The sequence below is a fragment of the Dermochelys coriacea genome, chromosome 5 (assembly GCF_009764565.3).
Source record: "Dermochelys coriacea isolate rDerCor1 chromosome 5, rDerCor1.pri.v4, whole genome shotgun sequence".
Classification (NCBI taxonomy): Eukaryota; Metazoa; Chordata; order Testudines; family Dermochelyidae; genus Dermochelys; species Dermochelys coriacea.
Genome location: NC_050072.1, coordinates 3390234 through 3412457, shown reverse-complemented (window position 1 = coordinate 3412457; position 22224 = coordinate 3390234).

Genomic DNA, 22224 nt, shown 5'->3' with positions numbered 1-22224 from the left:
CGGATGCATCCAATGAAGTGAATCCGATGAAGTTAGCTGTAGCTCACAAAAGCTTATGCTCAAATAAATTTGTTAGTCTCTAAGGTGCCACAAGTACTCTTTTTCTTTTTTGCGAATACAGACTAACACGGCTGCTACTCTGAAATCTCTACTGCTTGCACTTCAAGAAGGCAAGATTTCTAAGCATAAGCAAGGGATCCCCAGTTGTTTAGCCTGGGTTAGCCCTAAAGGACATACAGAGCTGTGCAGAAAAGGATCTGGGGATTACAGTGGATGAGAAGCTGGATATGAGTCAGCAGTGTGTCCTTGTTGCCAAGAAGGCTAACGGCATATTGGGCTGCATTAGTAGGAGCACTGCCAGCAGATAGAGGGAAGTGATTATTCCCCTCTATTCAGCACTGGTGAGGCCACATCTGGAGAGGCTGAGCGAACTGGGCTTGTGTAGTCTGCAGAAGAGAAGGGTGGGGGGGGATTTGAGAGCAGCCTTCAATTACCTGAAGTGGGGTTCCAAAGAGGATGGAGCTCGGCTGTTCTCGGTGGTGGCAGATGACAGAACAAGGAGCAATGGTCTCAAGTTGCAGTGTGGGAGGTCTAGGTTGGATATTAGGAAAAACTTTTTCACTAGGAGGGTGGTGAAACACTGGAATGGGTTCCCTAGGGAGGTGGTGGAATCTACATCCTTAGAGGTTTTTAAGGCCCGGCTTGACAAAGCCCTGGCTGGGATGATTTAGTTGGTGTTGGTCCTGCTTTGAGCAGGGGGTTGGACTAGATGACTCCTGAGGTCTCTTCTCTGCCAACCCTGATCTTCCATGATTCTGTGATTTCTCATCCAGAAGAGTTCTGAGCGCTCAGCATATGCCACTTCTAGGGTTTAGAAGCAGCTGATCCTTAATCCTCAATAACTTGGTGGCCTGGGCTGGGGACACCATGTGTGTTCGTGCCTGTGTCCGACAGTACTTTCCCGGTTCTGCTTGAGCTTTCTTCCTTCTATTGCAGGTTGTGTCACAGCCAAGGGGTTGTGGGGGGCAAGAGGGGCATGCGGAGGCAGCAGGGTCTATCTAGCCTACGTATTCATTCTTGGTTGACCAGAGCTCTCGACAAAGGCGCTTTGGAATGGGGCAGGGTCCTGGAGTCGGCATCTCAGTGAAACATCACGTAGGGAGTCTGTTTGTTCTGCCCAGCTGTGTGTGTCTGGGCCTGTTGCCAGGGGCCTACCTTATCAGCCTGGCACAGCACGGTTCACATCCAGTCTCAGACTTCCTGGAAACATCCCTGCATTTTTAGACTGACCCCCAGGTCTGTAAAAGGAGGCACAAGGAAGCTAGGGGACTTGCCTATAGTCTGCCCATCAATTTAATGGTTCATTGGGAAACTGAGTTGCCAGAACCTGCCTCGTACCTCCCCACGTCTTTGTTCTGCAGTGATTAAAAAGATTGAAACACGAGCTAAGGGAAAGGAAATGTGCCTGAAAAAAGAAGAGCTGAGCCGGGAGTGTGACTGGTCCTGTCTGGGTAGGGATCAATTATGCAGTTCATGCCAGCCAGTGCCCCTCACCGTGCCCCACTCCTGCAAAGCCCTGTCCTGCAGCTACAGGGGCTCCCTGCTCCCTCTTCTCCCCCATGCCCTGCTCCCCAGCTCAGCCTTGCCCTGAAGCTACAGGAACCCCTCTGCTTTCTCTTCCTACTTGGAGCCTTCGGTTTCTGCAGCGTGGAGGACAGTCCTGGTTGCACGTGAGTACATGTGTGAGAAGCTGGTGTTATGAAAAGCACGGCCCTGTCCGGCGAGAACACATGGAGCTGCTCAGCATGTCTCCCACTGCATGTTTCATACCTTCCCCTTTCTATAAAGACAGCGAGATGACAAACCTGCTGCAGGATTTTTTTTTTCTTCTTTTGGAAAAATTAATAAAACATGTTTCCATTTCAACAAAGCAGGCCGAGGGGAAGGCGAAGGCTCCTGGGATAGGCTGTTTTCCTTGCGCTGCATCTGAAGTCTCCATGTTCAATCAATGCAGTCTGTATCCCCAGCCGCTTGCCGGAGTTCAGCCAACATGCCAGGCCGAATTACACTGGGCAGAAGTAATTCCATATTTCGGCACTCTTTCTTCCCATCTCAAAGGGTTGAAGTTCTGCTTGTGTGAAGATCACGTTGAAGGGCAGTCTAATTAATACCTGGATGGCCTCTGACAGTATCCTTGGGCTTTCATTATCATTGTTACAGCTTCTCGGTTTAATTTCTTGTTTGTATTACCATAACATCTTCCCTACAAGGGGTCATCAGCAGGTTTCAAGCCTGTAACCTTGACAACCATATCACAGTTACTTCTGGAGTTAAAAAGAGTGACTCTATTAACTGATAGTAGTGGTAGGCTGTTATCCTCTAATGGCCTAATCCGTAGAGAAGGACAGGATGCAATCTCTGCCAGCGTGCTACGGAACTATAATGACTACAGTTGGATTTGAAACAAGCCCTGCATCCAGATGTCTCAAACTCGGGGGCAATTTGCATTGAGATCTTCAAGATGGGCACCTGGAAATCATGGTGATGGGCACCTTGGCTCTGCAAGAGTTTGACAAATAGATTACATTGTAATGACTCATGTTCACACAGCGCCCTGCACAATGCGGCCCTGATCCCATTGGAGATTCTGGGAACTACAGTAAGAGTTGAATTATATTTGAGGAGGGCTTGATAGTTGGGTTGCTCCTATGTCTTTGGGGGACCAAAAGAAAACTCCGCGTCCAAACCCTTAAATTTTGGGGGTGTTTGGACCTGGACCCGAATCCACACTTTGTGGCTCAGACTCCTGTAGGCTTCTGTAGAGAGGAATGACAGTTGTGGCTTAAGGCTACGAGTTGGCCTCTTGGAGGCCTGGGTTCTATTTCCAACTTTGCCCCAGAGGTGACCTGGGGCAAGTTGTTTGTTCTGGCTGTGCTTCAGTCCTGTAAAATGGAGACTGTGGTACTTCCCAACCTCTGAGGGATGCCAGGAGGAGGAATCCATCAGTGGCTGTGAGGCTACGATGGTAGGGGCTGCACGAGACCCCGCAAATGCCTGTTAAATGGAGCGGCTGCTGCCGGTGTAAGTTTGCAATGGGAAGTGAGTCTCTCTAAACCTGTGTTCCAGGGTTGTTCCCTATGATCTATTCACCAGGCCTGTGCCTAATCCAGCATCGAGTCTACCACAGAATGAGGCTCCCCACCTTTCCGGGGAAGATTATTCCACAGTTTGGCACATCACTGTCAGGAAATTTTCCCTGATACCCTAAATTTCCCCTTTCTCAATTACATCCTTTGACTCCTTGTTAGACCCTCTTGTATAACTACCTGCTCGCCATTAACCTCTATAAATAACTCCACAGTTAGGGGTTCGGCTGTTGTTTGATTTTAATTATGCCAGGTGAAAATTCTCATCTCCTGTGTGAGCTGGACTTTGTATGTCCAAGCTGTTTTTGAACAAATGGGTTTAATTTTAAATTAATTGCTCTAGCTCGGGAGAAGCGTGGGGACTGAGCGTAAGAGCAGAGCGATCGAACTCTGGCTCAGATCTCATGAAGGCTGGCGCGGTGTATAACTAATGTCGCAGATCCGTTCCTCTGTGGGCCCACTTGCAGTGAGAGTGGGGAGAGAATGCAGATGCCTCTCTCTAGCGGCTTGTCTGCACGCAGATAATAGTCTACTGCTGTTACTAATGGAGTTACTCCTTTAGCTCCAGCAAGAGCATGTTGCTGAAGGCCCCTGGTCTGAACCCTGCAGGAGGCCAATCATAGGGGAATAACCTTTACAAGGACTAGACAGCGAATGGCTCTGTGGCGCACTGAGAGTACACCCAAATTATGGGCCATGGACATTCAGCGAACTCCTCCCCATTCCTGCTCCGCAAGCTGATGCAGAAGGAGGGGACGGGAGATGTCACGCTTTCCCCAGGGAGCAGGGAGGAAGCAGTCCTGGCACCTACAGCAGTTCTGCCTGGCCCTTATGCAAAAGGGGTGTAAAATGCCCCTTGCCCCATTCCCACCCCACACATCTGATGTCTAGGCAGAGCCTGCCTCTTTGTGCCTGCTAGCGTTAACCTAGTAACAGGAAGTGCTTGGCTGAGGGGGTTGAATGGTGGTAGCATTCTTTGCCTGTGTGTGCATGTAATCAAGAGATCTCGACTTCCCCAGCAACAAAGAAATGCACAAATCAAGAAATATTAACATGTCCTTAGCAAACACAGAGCAGATGTTTCAATAAGGCCTTTTTTTTAAAAAAACCAAACAGATAGAGAGGAACAATTTTGCTCCTCCGGAAAGTGGTCTTGCTTTATGCAGCGGCTAGCACAGACAATTCCCTGACATTCCTCAGCGCGGGACGCCGAGCAAGTTCCAGGACATTCCCAGCCCCATTGGGGATGAGCCGTCCAAAGCCGGAATCTTTTATTTGACATCTGCTGGGAGGGGAGAAACCCCAAGAAAGGGATGAGCTCGGCTGTTTTACCATCTTGGAATAATTCAGGATAATCGAGGCAAAAAAAAAAAAGCAAAAGGGTTGGGGTGGGGGAGGCAGCCTTTCAAAGGAGAAAAAGAATCAAACATTTCTAAACACAGTGTGGCGGCCGAGCCAAACCAAACAGCAATGATTCATTGACTAGTCTTCACCCTTCACTTCTCCTATAATGAGCAAAGCAACCCTGGCAATGTGCAGCCATGGCTTCCTTCCACTCCCAGCAGTCCTGGGAGAAAATGTGCAAACCGACACCTCCCGTACGCTAGTGGCTCATGATTAGCAGGGAGGCTGGGGCAGGGGGTTGCCTTCCCCTGCAGCATGAGCTTGCTGAGATCATCCTGACATATACCACTGCAGAGGATCAGATACTGGTACCCCCCGGCCCCTCCTGTCCTCTGCCTGGGGTACACAATAGTTACCCCCAAGGGCTGTAATACTTTAGTCAAATTCAGGTTATTCGGCTCCATACAGGAATAATGTGGGGGATTAGTGGCCCGCGATGTGCAGAAGATCAGCTGAGATTATCCATCATCTAGGATGTCTCCCTTTAGCAGCCTTGCAGGCATATGCCCATGTTCTAGCTCATCTCTCTGTCGGATCTCCTTGACCATCTAGTTTGATCTATCGAATGCATCTAATCCATCTGATCCCTCTGCCTCACCTAGCCTAGCTAGTTTAGGTAGGCTGCCTCGCCTTCCTGTCTAATCTAACAAGCCTGTCATGTTGGTTTGTAAGAACAGCACAAGGCTGTAGGGAGGATAAATCAGGGTTTGGTTTGATTTTTGGCCACGTTCGATGCAGCGGCACTGGAGTGAAGGTGGTGTGTCTCGGTCGCATTCCTGCAGCGGTGTAGGTGAGAGAGGAAGGAACAGTCACTGGTTTGGAGGCTCTTTAGAACTTGCTGTGCCACAGACTGGCTGACCTTGGGGTATGTCTCCTCTGCAGCTAGGTGGGGGGATTTGCAGGGCGGGTAGACAGACTTTTGCTAGCTCTGCCTCAGCTGGCCTGCTAAAAATAGCAGTGTGGACGTTACAGCATGGACAGCATCACAGGTTAGCCACATCTGAACCCCTGTCTCCAAGCTTAGGTGGCTAGCCCAGGCCTCCAGTCGGGCCACAGTGTCTACACTGCTATCATTAGCACACTAACTTGAGCCGAACTGGTGTGAGTCTGTCTGCCCAGGTTGGCAATCACACCTGCCAGGTGCAGGGTAGACATACCCGTTAAGGGCCAAATCCTCAAAGGTATTTAGACTCCTACCTTCCATTGGAACATCACTGGACCATTGGAACTTCCACTGGAACATGGCAATTTCAGTGGAGATGAGGAGCCTGAATTGTCTTTGAGGATCTGGGCCTCGGTCTCTCTGGGGACTATTTAAGTACCATAGATAGATAAATGGTGAAGTCCCTCTGTTGCATCCTCACGATGATGTAGGAAGGGGGTCCTTGTGATGCTGCTGGCTTGAGGAGATTCGTGCCATACATGCTCCAACTGTCACGCTTCAATTGGCCTAGTCCAGCAGCAAGCTGTAATGACCGATGAGGGCAAGGCAGGAGCAGAGGGCATGTAGGGGCCAGCATGTCTAATGGGCAGTGCCATTGTGTCCTAGAGTGGATGGAACTTCCCCCTTCAGAGGGTTCAAAATAAGATACGGCTGCTCAATAACCCTGCAACTTATGATTCAATCGATGTGTAACGAGGTTCATCAGGAGCTGTAATAAACATAAAAGAGTTCAGATGACTTTTTCCAGACCATTCTTTAATTTTCATGCTGTTTCTGTAGCTTCTGGTTCCAGCCAGAAAGAAAAGAGCCCATCAGACAAGCTGCAAGTGTGAAAATTCCCATTTCAGTTTTACAGCCCCCAAGATTTTTCAGCTAGTCTGATGAAGATCTAAACTGAGCAGCTGGCCTGGGGGGCCAGTTACCTTCTCTTAGCAGAAATACGGCCGCTGACTCAGTTTCCCATGCTGCTGTTCTTTATTTGATTTGTTGAAATGTTTGAGGGGGCTTGTCCATGTGTCCTTGACGAGACTTGGACAATATTTGTGAAATGCAGCAATACAATTTAAGATAACCCACTGCCAGGGAGCCAACCATTTAAACAGTCCAGTCATCCTCTTGCTCAGCCAGCCCCATGTTCTTTCGATGCCCCTCCATTTTCAAATGCCCGGGGGAAAAAGATGAGTTTTGCAGTTGTGTGTGTTATGTTAACCCTCTGGCTAAACCCCTGTCTGGGGCAAAGAGTACACAGGAAACCAGCATTCACATGAGTGTCCAAGTCATAATCCATTTTCTCGTGCTCTGGGTCCCACTAGTTTGTCCATTGTCTCCCCTCTGTGGGGTACAACAGCAATGCCCTTGCTGGTCTTTCAGAGCCCAGGAAAACCTCTCCCCTTCACTGTTCCACAAGCTCTCCCCATGGGCTCTGTCCAGTGAAACAGGCATCAGGTGCTACCACAAGCTCTCCTCGCTTCTCTTCCCTACGCGGCTCCCTCCTTCATGCTGCTATAGTCCCTGATTTTCCTTCACGGGTCTTTGGTCTGTCTGGCTCTCTAGTCCAAACAATGCCTCCCCCTGGGATACCTTATCCAGCCATATGGCTGTCTTTTTAGGTCTTTTCCCAGGCCCTTGGGCTGGAAAAACCCAGAATGGCTGCCCTTTTCCTAGTCTGTTATTCCTTTAGAGAACCTCAGTACAGGCCTTATGCCTTATGCCTTACGCCTTACGCCTTACTCTTGTTCTCGTTCTCGTTCTCGTTCTCGTTCTCGTTCTCCCTCTCCCTCTCCCTCTCCCTGTCTCTTTCTCTATTCTGTGTGAAGGGGCTGCTTATATCCCCTGGCACTCCTTCCCAGCATTCCTTGCTGTGACCACTTTAACTCACATTAGCCCTGAAAACTACAATTCCCAGAATGCCACCCTTTCTCCGTTGAATGCAGGAATAGGGCGGGGAAGGGGCTGTAGCCTGCCTTTAAAGGCCAGTACATCCTGCTACAGGGTCTTTGTCTGATCCTGGACTCCTAGAGCCCAATTCTCCTCTGACTTTCACTGATGTAAATCAGGAGTAACTCCACCAAAATCAGAGGAGTTACAACAGGGAAAGCCAGGGTAAGAAAGAGGAGACCAAAGCCCCTAATCTCTAGAGATAAACAGGAGTGTAGGTAGGGTAGTATGCTCCAGTACACAGTACGGGCAAGAGATTTTTAGCGGGTACAGGGTACCAGAGAGACTTGGAAAGGGGGTTGGAGCTACACTCTGTTCCATAAAGGAGCAGAAGTGGATAGGGAGAGCATTCATTCTTTATATGGGTTTAACAGCACAATACAAATGCTAACAAACTGAAACAAAGGCTTTGTTTAAGTTTGTTAGCATCTGTATTGTGCTGTTAAGTTGGTCAGGAGTCCTCAAGAGGGGAGGGTTGAGGGGAGGAAGGTGTTTAAACAGTGTTTTTGATTCCTGCTCCAGCCTCTGGCCTATGAACATATACTGATGGGAGCATTCTAACCAATGGACTGAGGACTTGAAGGTAATCCGGAGCCTTCATATTTCCTTGATCCTTTGCAGATGGACTTATGAGTTGGATATGGTACAGAGATTGTTCTAGCCTCATTGATAGCTGATTTCTCCCTTGCAATGGACAAAGATCAGATGTCTGTTGTCTTTCCCACATGAGTCAGCAGCCTTTGATACCTGTGGTATAAGCAATGTAGCCCTTCCTTGAGTGGTTTTGTTCTTTCCTGTCCAAATGTCAAAGCCTGTTCCCATTGAACTCAATAGCAAAACTTCTTTTGATTTCAATGGGAACAGGATTTGGCCCCAAGAGATCAGAGAATGTGATTTTGATCAATTGCTTATCTGTCCAGAGACAATTCTCATGCATGTTCTGCCAGGCTAATTTTGGTTGCTCCTCCTGTATGTCATGCTGAGGAAAATAGGAAAACAATGTGGGCTGGAGTTCAATCAAGATGCACCTGGCATACACAGTTCTACGCCTCTTTCCCATCAAACCCAGATGGCATCGCCTCTTTGCTTACCTGGTGCCTGGCGGAGAGCAGGACTTAGGCCTTGTTTATGCCGCCACGTTACGGCGCTGAAACTTTCTCGCTCAGGGGTGTGAAAAACCAGCGCTGGGAGCTACTCCCCTCGTGGGAGTGGGGTTTTTACAGCTCTGGGAGAGCTCTCTCCCAGTCCTGGTACTGCGACTATGGCAGCACTTTCATGTTGGTAGTGAAGACATACCCTTAGATAAAGGTAAGCTGGCAGAAGCTTATTCTGGACATAAGGGAGATACTGATCGTGTTAAGGAAAGTGAGGTGATTTTCCTTCCTATCCTTCTTTCATTTAAGAAGTTTTCAATTTGGGGTGCTGCTGGATCCTCAATGACACCTGGAAGTACAGGGGCTCCAGGGGCCCACAGCATTATTTTGTAAAATTGTTGTAAAATTTTAGATAGCTAAGGGGGTGTCGGAGGGGACGGGAGAGCATGGGGGCCCTGGGCTGGGGACATGGTGGGGAGGAGTCACATGGAGGTTCACATGGGGAGGTCACGTGCCCTTCCTTGTGTCCCTCCCATGAGTGCAGTACTGGCAAGAAATTATTTCTACTTGCACCAATGGAGATAAAACAGGGGTTAGATTATATCACTTTCAATTCACAGCCATTATAAAGTGACTGTGGGCAAGGGAGCTAGTTAGGCACTTCCTGTGAGACTGACAGTGATGTTATATCACGTAGCTTTGAGATCCCTCCTTCAGGAGCTGGAGAGCAGGTTTAACAAGGGGTCTAGTTTAGAGCAGGTGGACTTGGTCTGTTGACCTGGGATCTGCACTGATTCAACATCAAGAGAGCTTTTTACATGATTATTAGCCCGGATGGGCAAGGACGGTGTCCCTAGCCTCTGTTTGCCAGAACCTGGGATTAGGTGACAGGGCATGGATCACTTGATGATTACCAGTCTGTTCATTCCCTGTGGGGCACCTGCCATTGGCCACTGTCAGAGTACAGGATACTGGGCTTGATGGACCTTTGGTCTTATGATGTGATGGGACTCAGGAGGGTTCCTGCAAGTCTGGATATCACAGAAAATATCCTGGCATTGTGAAGTAGGTTCTATAGGGAAAGGGTGGAAGCCCCATTGCTGGAGATGTTTTAAAACCAGTGAAGAGGACACCCAATAAGTGTCAACTGTGTCCTGGCCAGGGCTTTGGGGTGAACTACATGAACGAATGGGCCAAATTTACCAAAGTCAATGGAGTTACACCATGGATGTATCTGGCCCCAACCCGTCTTGCTCCTTGCTCTGGTTTGTATAAGTCTATGCATGTGCCCCTTGTGTTCAGAATAAAGGGGAGACAGGTCTTGTTGAACATGGCTCATATGTCCACAAACGTTTCTAGAGGTGACAGGCCTGGGCAAAATGAAGCTCATCACAACCCCCAGCGTACTGGGGTTTCCCTACTGGGGCAAAACAGCCCAACAAACCTGCCAGTCAGTTCATAGCAGCTTCATAACAGGGACGATCTGGCACTGCAATAAACCTGAGATCAAAGTCGTCACCACGCACGGCTATAAACATCTTGATTACAAGCCATGCATAATTGCACCCTTGTTAACACGTTCCAACTTGCAATGTCGCTTACGTAATTCATAACCATTTAACAAGACAGCCGATGGCAAATTAATTAACATCAATTAGCGAGGAATATGGTTGTCACATTCCTCCCGTTAACTCTTGGCTAATTACCTCATCGTACCTCCCATGTATTAATTGCAATCTAATTGTTTCCCATATCTGGCTGCTATAATTGAAAGTTTAGGAACAATCTAATAAGCAGATGTATTTCTTCTGGCACCTCCATAAGCGCCCTCTGTGTGACAATTGTAGCGCCAGGGGGCTATGCATCCTGTTAACAGGAATGATGGACCTGTTGGAACTCTGCACGGCCGTGTCCCTTCTTTTGCTTGTTTCATGAGAGCCAACATCTGCAGAAGTGTTCTCTGATTTTGTGAAATTCTGGCTTCCAATTTCAGACGCCTAGCACCCACAGATCTCACTGGCTTTGCCTAAGTCAGATTCTTGGCCCTACTGAAAATCAGTGGCACCAGCTGCACTCAAAACAGAGGACCATAAAGATGAAAATTTGTCTTCAGGTTACCCAAAAGCCCAGTTCTCACCCCCCGTCCTCTCACGCGCACTGTCACTCATAGCCTAGTCTACACTTTAAAGTTAACTTTCCTTCGGTATGCAGTGGGCTGAGAGGGTCCAGCCCCCAGATCAGCTACGGTGGTGATGGTGTTATTAGAATGAGGTCCCCGAGAGGCACGAAGAACAACTCACTACCTTTATTCTTATCGCTCTTATTTTATGAAGAAGATGAAGATCATACACACTTGCACATAGCAAAGAAGAGAGAGAGACTACAGTATGGCCAGTGCTTGTATTACGCACATCATCCCATGGGGGGAGCCCCTTGGGTATCTGTGAGTGGCCATCACCCTGCCGTGTCCCACATTCCACAGGCTGGGTAACCGCTTTTGTAATGCGTTACGCTGCTGCCCACTGTATCTGATGCATATTCATGAGGGTTGCAGCCTTTTTCCCTTCTCTGAACTTCCACACCCCACTTATGTTGGGGACCCCAATTCTGGTACCTTAATCAACCATTTATCTCATACTCATTAGCATTTGCATCACACGGTTGCTACAGCATTATTGCTGTTTAATGCTTTCAGTTATATGTGTTCCTTAAAATATCAGTAACCGTGTCTGCAATTTCTTGCTTCACACCAGTCAACTGACTTAGCTCACTTGCTGCTATATTTCATCTTGTGACTTAAGGTAACATGCCTGTCAGTTACTTGTGTCAGCCTAACAACTCAGGCCTTGCTTAGCTCTACAAGGTAACTATTTTACAGACCTCTTGGTTCTTTACTTGTGATACAGCATGAATCAATACTCACACATTACCAAGATAAACTACAGACTAGAGAGACTGATGTGCCTAGGCGATCCAGGGCTTTTCTTTCTGCTTGCTTGCTCGCTTGCTTCCAGAAATGTTCTTAATCCAGCAACCTCCAAGTGAAAATACGAAAGCTGGGAGAAACACGTTAACAACATTAAACTAAAGGGATGCCCTCCCGCAAATTATCTTGCAACTGTCCCTGCACTCACCCACTACCACAGGCCTACGTAGGACTTCTCTAGTGGCTAGGCCTCGTGCTTGGCCCCCCCCCCCCACATGGGGATGAATTTCATTTTGGTTCAATTGATGAGTCTGGCCCACACAGCTGGCCTGATGGGCAGACTCCAGAGCCTCTACTGACAAAGCCCTTCCTGCAGGCCTCAGAAGTTCAGCTCAAAGAAGTTCAGGTTAAGGGTGGTATATAAAGAGAGAGAGGCAGGTCGCCCAGATAGCAAAGAGAGACCAGAGCCCAAGCTCTCGAATTTGGAAGCAGCCCTGGGGAACAGAACCAGCTCCCTGTGGCTGACGGTGCAGAACAAATGGACAGCCATGTCCTGGGACAAAGGGAGCTCTGGTGTGGTCTTCGGCGGGCACCCTACTTAGGGAGCAAGATGGTATTTTAAGCAGTTGGGCCCAAAAAGCCCTGGCTGATGGCTCTGAGGGCCACGTCAGGAAGTCAGGGCTGCGATCACCAAGCCAATGGCCAGTGGTCCAAGACTGTCTGCTGCCCTGTTTGGTCCTCTGTGAGCAACTGCGTATTCACACCCTCCCCCAGAATGCAGCCATGAATGGGGTCACCCCCCACCTCCATAGGAAGGGAAAACACCTCCTCCACCCAATTATTTCTCTCTCACGCCACCCTTTGAATGATGGAAACTCGTATTGCGGAAGGACTTGACTGACAAGTGCCCACCCCTGGCTCCCCCATCAGCCCTGCCCTGCAGGGTTGCATTGTCACCTCCCCCCATGACCTCTCTCTCTGCCTATAGAGCAGAGCCGGGGCATTTCCCTGGCAGATCAGAGCCCAGGTTAAGATCTTGCCTGAACTGCTATAGGAAGAGGCTGTGGTACTGAAGCGGGGAGGGGCTGGTCTTGTCAAGGCCTCTGAGAGCATGAGAGATAATTAAGTGGGCTCCTTGCCAGATTCTCCAGATGTTTAATTAATAGCGAGATGCCCCTGCTCAGCTGTCCGGTTGCAGTGCGATAGGCGAGATTGCTTTGTGCCGGCTCTGCTGTGCAATAGGACGAGGGCAGCTGACAGGGTGCCAGGTTCCGAGCTTCTCTCATAGGGCATTAATTGGCCTCCCTAATGTTCATCTATCTCACCTCATTCGGCTGCTCCTTTAGGCTTCAGGTCATTTAGGCTCTTCCTGCCAATGCTCCCCACCCCATCCCCCTCTTTCTAACTCCTCTCCTAAATGCCTCTTTCCCAGGGACTCCCTCCCAAGGCTCCGAGCCCCCGACCCCAAGCTGCAGGGATAGTCCCTTTGGTAGGCCCCGGGCCAGTCCCAGTAAGAGTCTCTGCCATTGGGGGCACTGAAGACCAAACATGAGCATTCAAGGTGCCAGACAGACCATCCTGGGGGGTTCCTGTGACACCCACCACAGATAGAGCGATGCTGCCCAGCACACCCTGTGTATGTGCCCCACACGCCCTGCAGGGACCAGCTCAAGGGGTGAGTTTGGGCTCTAGGCCCAATCAGTCCTTGGCCTCTGCTAAGTGATTTGTGTGAGGCCAGCGGCTCAGTAAGGAGAAGAATCCTGGTCAGCTGAGTCCGGTGTCCTGGCCAGGAGGCCAGGCTGCTGCCTCAGGAGGATGCTGACCTGGGGCTCTTCAGGGCAGGGACTGTCTGTGTGACACCTACCACAGTGGGGCTCCCGTTCCAGTTACAGCCTCCAGATGCTGCTGTAATGCAAAGATATGAGCACCATGATGGCAATGAGTGTCATTCGCCATAGCCTATGGACCCCTCTTTGCTGCAGACTCCAATGCCAAGAGCCTTCATGCCGTGACAACTTGTACTTGCTGTGGACCTGGGCCAGATTGGAACCATTAGCCTAGCACAGCTCTGAATGCCATTCCCGCTCCCCTGTGCCCTCCAGAGCCATGGTAACCTGGTTTGGAAGTAGCCAGGAGGTTCTGTTCTGTACAGAAAGTCACCTCGCCCTGCATATCAAACACCGGCATAACTAAGGGGCCGGTAATAAAGCCAGAGTGTGCTGTGCACCTGCTGTGAAAACATGTTTCCACTGAATTTTGTGTAAGCGCTAACAATAAAGTAAAACATCAATATGGCCGGGCAATCCGGATTAAATTCTTGGCATAGCTCATTGAGTCATTGGAGTTCGGTCCACACAGATAAATAGGTCGATCCCACATAACTACTATGCACATGCAGTTGGCTTGTGAGCTGAAAAGTTACTAATCAAGGGGACAGCTCTGCTCTTGTGAAATCGATGGTCGATAGCAAGAAAATTAAAAAGGGCCTGACGTATGTTTCCTTCACCTCCCTCCAGCTGTTCTCGCTGGCTGGAGAGCAATTTCTCCGCGAAATGACCGCGGAAGATAATCTTATTGATCCAGCTGGATACATCATCCCTCTTCCGCCAGGCCAGCCGTAACAAGGTAGTCATGTTTGCTTCATGTGAGCTGCCTCGGTGCATGCGTGGAGGAATCATTCGAAACCAAGGCCCCTCAGCTGAGAAATGAAACCCCAGCTCCCTGCAGCCCCTATCTCTGGTGCTTCTCCGTGGGGGAGTTAAATCTCTTTGCGGGACACTGTCCTGGTACACTGTGTGCGTCACAGACCTTTCCCAAAGCATCCAGCACTGGCCCCTGTTGGAAACGGAGCAAAGGTCTGTCCCAGCCACATCTAGTATCTCAGGTCTATGAGCTATTGGTATACACTGCATGCGAATAGCAGTGAAGATCTGGCAGGACGGATTTCAATTCAGGTAGTACAAGCCTGGCTGGAAGCATGGGTGTGCTCACCAATGCTGGGGTCCGAGCCATCATCTCATCACTGCTATTTTTAGCCGTGCTAACTAGGTTCAAGCTAGCACAGGTATGTCCACATGAGCTGCAGACTCTGCTTCCAGCGTCAACACGCCCTACCTCTGCAGGCGTCCAGGGAGAAGGTGATGAGTAGCGGAGGAGGCTGGGGGCAGCTAATGGTGAATGGGCAGGGAGGTGGTCTGGGTGCTGAGCAGGACATGGGGTTTGTGGGGAGGCAGAGGTGGGGAGAGATGACTAGAAGGGGGCGAGGTGCGGGCTGGGTGATGGGGCATGAACAAGGTGGCGTCCTCAAGACGCTGGGTCTTTATGGATGGAGTTCACATTGTGGGAATCTGTGGGGTGGGGGGGGGGGGTGGGGGGAGGGGAGGGGATGGGGGTCACTGTTGCTTTCCGCTAATAAAAATCCTTCTCAGCTCCCCTGCCAGCTCAGATACTGTGGTGCAGTAAAAGCACATTAGACAGACAGATGCCACCACCGAACCATTGCCTCTGCACTAGGGACCAGCTTGGAGCAGCTCCCTGTGCTTCTTCGTTAAGCTGTTTCAGAGGTGGATGACAGCTGTAAAAGGCAGAGGCCCAGCTAACTATAGAGTGGCTGAGCCACCCAGCTGCTTACCCGGGCCATGCTGTGCACCCCTCCCTCCCCGCATCAGCTCTTTGGATCCTGCAGCTGTTCCCAGAGGCTAACGCTTTGAAAGCAGACGTCTGCAAGAAGGAAGGAAAAATGAGGTCCAGTGGTCTGAGTGCAGGACTGGGGAGCCAGGAGACCTGGGTTCTGCTGTGTGACCTTCAGCAAGTCAGCTGAGCACGCCGTGCCTCAGTTTCCCCATGTGTGACATGGGAGTTAACAGTGCTAAGCTGCCCCTAAGGAGGGCTGTGAACTAACTTAGCCTTCTCAGAGTGGTAAGCACAAGTGAGAGGCTAAGGATGAGCATTCCCAGTGTGAGGATGTTACATCAGTTATAAGAAAAGTCTCTTTTCAGTTAAAAACAAAGAATCAGCGCAGGATGTAAATGTGTCACTGGTGTAAGGTGCTGGATTCAGAGTCCTGGAGACTGGAGTCCTCAAGCTAGAGACAGGAGAGACCAACCAGCCACATGCAGGCTTTTAACTCGTTGTACATTATCTAGCATTTTGTCCCCAAAACAGACAGCAGGACAGCAACCGCCCTTCATGCTGACCATCAGGGACCACTTCCAGGGAGGAAGGCATTCAGATACCAAGGTGATGGGCCCACTATGAAAATCTGAGCAGAACAAAACAGTGCCTCAGTCAGACAGCCTTTCCCATGAGACAGCCTTCTTGGTCCATGTTTCAAGACAGGTCTGCAGAATATCCTGCTTAGAATGAACGTTGGTAAGACCAAGGCTATAACTGAGGGAGGAGGACTCACCATGAAGGATATTACAGGCAGAGAGCTAGAAGAGTGAAAAAAATTGAAATACCTAGGATCAGTGTGTGACGGGATTCCCTGGGTGCAGCCGGGGACTGTGGGCCGCTGTGTCCCCTTAACTCTCCAGCCTGGGCTGTCTCTCACCACCCTCCAGGCACTGTGATCACTCAGTGCAACCATATGTGGAGCCCCACACCCAGCTAGATTGCATGAATGCTTGTAGAGCCGGTCATGAATCACACAGAGAAAGGTACCAGCCAAATCCCCCCAGCTTTGTACCGCAGGAATATACCGTCTTGTACTGCTCGAGACAAGCATTGCACGTTTATTAATTGGTTCACCACTTCATCAATGGAAAGTGGATGTACACTAGCTTTTGCCAACCTGAGCAGGTTCACCAGACACGTCAGGCAAACTCACTGGTAAAGATAAACAGTAAAACAAGTTTATTGATGATAAAAGTTAGACTTTAATTGATTATAAGTGACAGGCAAAAAAGTTAGAGTTCGTTACCAAAATAAAATAAAATATAAGCATGCAGTCTAAACTCTCAACCCTATTAGACTGGGCAACAGTTTTCGTAGGAGTGGGTGGGTGAGATTGTGGCCTGCGTTGTGCAGGAGGTCGGACTAGATGATCAGAATGGTCCCTTTTGACCTTGGTATCTATGAATCTATGAAAAACATCTAGATTAAGCAGTTTTTATCACCCCACTGGGTGAGATAGTGCAGTTCATAGTACACAGGTTTCGCTGTTGAAATCTGGGCCAGTCTCCTTTGTTGGAATCTTCAGTCTTCTCATTGTCTTTGTTGCTTGCAGTGTAGGTGGGGGAAGGAGAAAGGTGAAGCATGGGGCCCCAGTGCTCTGTTTTATACCCTTAGTCCATGTGCTTGGAGAACACAAGTCCAGGCATGTCTGGTAGGCACTTCTGAGTCATAAGGTGAAGCAAAACCCCGGTGTGTCTCCTGTGAGTGAGTCATTGAATTGTAACTCCTCTGCTGGACAATGGCTGATGTTGTCTGTTCAACACCCACCCGGGCACTGGTTACTTCCCTTGCCATTGTCTCTGGAGAGCTAGTATCTGGGCACTTCCCAAACCCACAGCATATTTTAGTGAAAACCATACAACACAATTCTTATAATTTCATATGCATGATGATTTACATATTTAGATAGAACAGTTGCTTTCAACAGATCATAACCTTTCCCCTGATACCTCACACGGCCTGCTTTATATGCAATATCACAATTATATATAAATGAGGAATATGGGATGACAGGGTGTTCTCCCAAGGTATAGAGTGTCACACAGTGCTTGCTGATAATGGTGCTTTCCTGAGTGATGCTTGGCTTCCTACCAAAGCTGCATGGTGCCAATGGTGGGAGCTGACCCCAGTTCTCTGTGACAAAGAGATGCCAGTAAAGTTAAAAGGTAGAGTGTAAAAAATGGTAATTCAACCCATCTTCACGTATGGAACAGAGACTAGGCCTGCCATGAGGAAGGAAATCAGTGTGCTCTCCACGCCATGGAAATGAAGATGTTGAGATGGTCAAGTGGTTGGACCCGAACCCGCCCTGACAGGAAATGAAAGAAAGTTGCAAAGGGCCTAATATGGATTGCTCCAATTGAAGACAAGTTGAGGGCAGCTAGGCTGCATTGGCATTGGCATATCTAGCGCAGGCCTGAGAGTTATATTGGTAGAATGGCCTTTGCAATGGTTATGGATGGAAGATGACCAAGGAGGAGACCAAAGTCTTGGTACATGGACTAGATATCAGCAGATCTCGGAAAGTTAATCTGCACGACTGCCTGGCATATGATCATGAGTTTTGGAAGAAGGCTATTTACAGATTCCAAGGCCAGAGGGGACCATTAGAATCATCTAGTCTGACCCACCTGTAGAACACAGGCCAGAGAACTGCCCCACAATAATTCCTGGAGCAGATCTTTTACAAAAACAACCAATATTGATTTTAAAATTGTCAGTGATGGAGAATCCACCATGACCCTTGTTCCACTGGTTAATTACCCTCCCTGTTGAATGTACACCTTATTTCCAGTCTGAATTTGTCAAGTTTCAACATCCCGCCACTGGATTGTGCTAGCCATTTCTCTGCTCGAGAAGTATTTGCATTCTCTGCTTTATTAAGTATTTGTTCCCCATGTAGGTACTTCTTCACTGTAATCAAGTCAACCCTTTACCTCCCCTTTGTTAAACTAAATAGACTGAGCTCTGTGAGTCTAATCACTCTAAGGCAAATTTTCTAATCCTTTAATCATTCTCGTGGCTCTTCTCTGAACCCTCTCCAATTTATCAACATCCTTCTTGAATTGTGGGTGCCAGAACTGGACACAGGATTCCAGAAGCGGTTGCACCAGTGCCAAACACAGAGGTAAAACAACCTCTCTGCTCCTAGTGGAGATCCCCTTATTGATGCATCCCAGGATCACATTAACCCTTTTGGCCACAGAGTCACCTTAGTAGCTCACGTTCAGCTAATTATCCACCATGACCCTACAAAAGTCTCCAACCCTGAATAGGGAAGTGGCAAGAAAGAAGGAGACTGCAGAATACCCTGCTCTGTGTCACACATACATGTGCAGCAATCACAAATGTTACTATTTACCTCACGGGACTTCATGGCCAGCCGCAGGCATCAGAAGAAGGAACCAAAACTTTCTGCTACAAATAAGAGGGATTGACCATTTCAGCTAAAGGAAGTGGAATATTAGGATGTATAGCCTTTGTGTGGGCTTCCAAACACTAGAGGGTGACATACTCACAGACACGTCTCCAAATCTGGTGTTCCATCCAGCAGACGGCAGTAGTGGGCACAGACACACAGTACTTTATAGCTGGCTGGGAGGGCAAGGGGATGGATGACCTGTAGGTGACCAGGCAGCAAATATGAAAAATTGGGACGGGGGTGGGGGGTAATAGGAGCCTATACAAGAAATAGGAGCCAGATCCTGATACCCTCACTTGCACTGAGTACTACTTCACTCTGAAAAGTCCCATTAGAAAAATAGGGCTACTCATGGTGTCAGATATTACATTGCCTGAGTATGGGTCTCAGAATCTGGCCCTTATAGAGGGACATTGATCCTGGGAAAGGATCTCAAATCTCCCTGGTTTAAGCCATTTGCCTTTTACTCATGATACACCTTCCTTTTTACCCCAACTTGTTAATCCCCAGAGCTGCATGTGCTTAGTTCACACCGGCAGGATCTACATGGGTGAGTTAGTACTCAACACATTGGTGCACTTTGGAGATCACACTCCTGCGGTGCGCATTGCCACGCTGGGTGGGCATACCCCTACCGATCGAACTCAGTGTAATAAAGATGGGAGGATGACTTGATTAAGGATCCAGCAGGAGAAACTGGGCTCAGAGGGGACAGTGGAGAGGAGAGGGACTTATTAAGACTCACATAGCTTCAGGAACAGCAGTCCCTTCCCTGAGTACTGAGTCTGGACCAGGACTTAGGGGGAGCCCATGAGTGGACATTAAACATTCTATTATATTCTATTCTATTCTCTATAGGTTCTTATACCATGCTCATTACCATAGGCTCTGAGTGCATTAAGCAATGTAACTTACATCTGTCACATGTTGTTTGTTCTCTCCTTCTCTCCCCAGGGGAGAAGTGTGAGCTGTGGAGTGTCTTGTTTTGGTAGGTGTTTTTTTTTTTTAAATATACATGTTGCTCTATGTTTGTTACAGAAGGCAAGGTCAAAAAATGTGTCTGGCTCTTGGAGCAGAAGGTGGGGAGGTTTGGGATGGGCCTTAGTTCCTGCGGGAGATCATCATTGGAGTGGTGGGTGACATTCTGTGGCCTGCGCTGTGCAGGAGGTCGGACTAGATGATCAGAGTGGTCCCTTCTGACCTTAGTATCTATGAATCTATGAATCTCCTGGTCTGGGACCGGCCCAGGAGAAAGTTCTGTTTCTCTCACACAGATGAGATTTACTCTTATTGGAGAGTTCCACTGGGCAAGAGGAGTTGTCAACCATGGTTTTCATCCTGAAACTTTAGATTCTTTTAGATACCCTGGGCCCAAGCCATGGAGCACCTTGTAGATAAGGACCGAGACTGCCCACCAGCATCACCTCTGTCATGCTTGAGTTCAGCTGTTATCCAGGAGTTGATCTCATCCAAACGCTGGGCCATTGGTGCTAGTGGTGTGGTTGCATGTGGTGAAGGGTAGGTAGATCTGTGTTGTGCTGGCCCTGGAATCCATGCTGTCTGATCGAGTCACCTAGTGGCTGTATGCAAACCTTGAAAAGGACCAGAGAGTTCATCCTTGTGGAAAATCCCCATCCTGAACGTGTGCGTTCTTTTCAGGGAAGCAGGAGGGCAGCTTTTCACAGCGCTTGGTGTTCAGCTTTAATGTAGATTGTGGCTACTCAGGTACCGCTCTGGATAGCTCCTGAGGGCGGGATTTGGCATCTTCAGTGAAGGTTGATGGGAAGGTTCTCTGGGCCTGTAATACAGCCTCAGTATGGAGGAATCATTATCTTTCATCCCATTTGTTTCAGCCTTTGTTTTCTGCTATCAGCACTTGAGTGTCCAGCCCTCTCTCTTCCTCTGGTTCAGGATGACAGAAAACCCAGGAATCCTGTGTGGTCAATGGGGAGGAGGGGGCTGGTGTGTCAATGATTGAGGCTATTATACAATGATAGTGATTCACCAGCTCCTCAACTCCTCATCTAGTGGGTGAGGAGATGCTGTGCTTTAGCAGGCTTTGGAATTTGGTGGAATCCAGGGAGCTTTTGTGGTTGAATCAGGAGCAAGAGTCCTTCTTGTTGCTTGGGAGAACTCTGACCACTACCCTAATGAGATGATGGTCTTCCCAGGACAGTGGCTGGGTTGTGGTGTCCTCAATATTGACATTTAGGCCCACCATCAGGGCCAGGTTGTGAGTTGAAACAGAGATGACCTGTGAAAGTCCTAGGGAGGCAAGTGAGTTTGGGGGATTTTGCATGACTGGCCTTGTCGATATGCATGTTAAGCTGACCTAGTACAAGTCAGGTATTTCCCCATCATTTCCAACCAGGGGCAGCCCTAGACTAGCTGCCAGCAACTGGCGCCCTAGGCGAACCATGCAATCGGCGCCCCCCAAACCACAAGGGCAGATCTAGGCTGCGGTTTTTGGTAAACTGGGAAACATTTTGTCCCTTTTTTCCTTTTAATGTTTTGTAAGAATTTTTTTTAAACAGAGGCTTAATTATTCGGTTTGTCTGTCCGTCCATCTGTCCAACCAATGTTTCTGAGATCAGATAAAATAGAGACACAAAATTTTCAGAATAGATTTGTATACGACATCTAGATGATATTTCAGTCCAATTTCAAATAAAAATGCATTAAAAATGTTAATTATAATTTGTATTATTACAAATCCAAAATCATCCATTACTCTATCCTGCTTTAACTGCCATTACCACCACATCCAATACAGAAAGAAATAAGAAAACTCTTCAATGAACTTTAACCTGTATTTACAAAACACTCCAAATAAAAAATGCTCTGTGCTCTTAAAACATGATTTTTCTTGCTTTAAATTTTGAAAATCCAGTCACTAGTTCTTTTATATCCAGTTTTCCAGCTATTTCATGCTCTACTGACATTGTGGCAAGTCCAATAAGTCTCTCTTGCACCATTGTTGAACGCAGATATGTTTTTATCAATTTTAACCTTGAGAAGCTATGTTCCCCACTAGCTACGGAAACTGGCAAAGTTAAAAGAATGCGTAGAGCTATACAAATGTTTGGAAAACTTTCTGTGAGTTTATTTTCACAAACAAACTTCAGTACTTCTTCAGGAGTGGAATTTTTCTTAAGTCGTCTTGAAAAAGCCTAAAGCTCACTACATAAATCTGTAGCATCAATGTCTTTTGAACTTTCATGAGTCAATGCCGACTCCAGTTTTATACAAAATTCTCTTATCTGTTCTGCTGTTTTCTTTTGCAAGCTGTGGATATCATATAGAAAGCCAAATACTGACTCTAGCTGCTGCATCTGTTGAAATCTTTCATCAACTGAGTGAATAGCAGTATCGAGGACTGCGAAGTAGAAATTCACTTTGAACCTTTGTTTTGGGTTCTGAATGGGTGTGTCTCATCCATCATACGAAAACTGCTGTTTCTTTTGCCGAATGCAAACTGTCTGTGGTTCAAATTCTGTCAGAAAGTCTGTTTCTTCAGCAAGCTCGAGAGAATCTACCAGTGTTCTTTTGAACCCTTCGTCACTTCTGCATTCCTCCAGAATATTTTTAGTTTGCAGCGGTTTTTGAATAGCAGAATGTATGTTCAAGTTCTTTTCCTGAAGCTGCGTACTAGTGAGATTAATCTCAAAAAGGATATT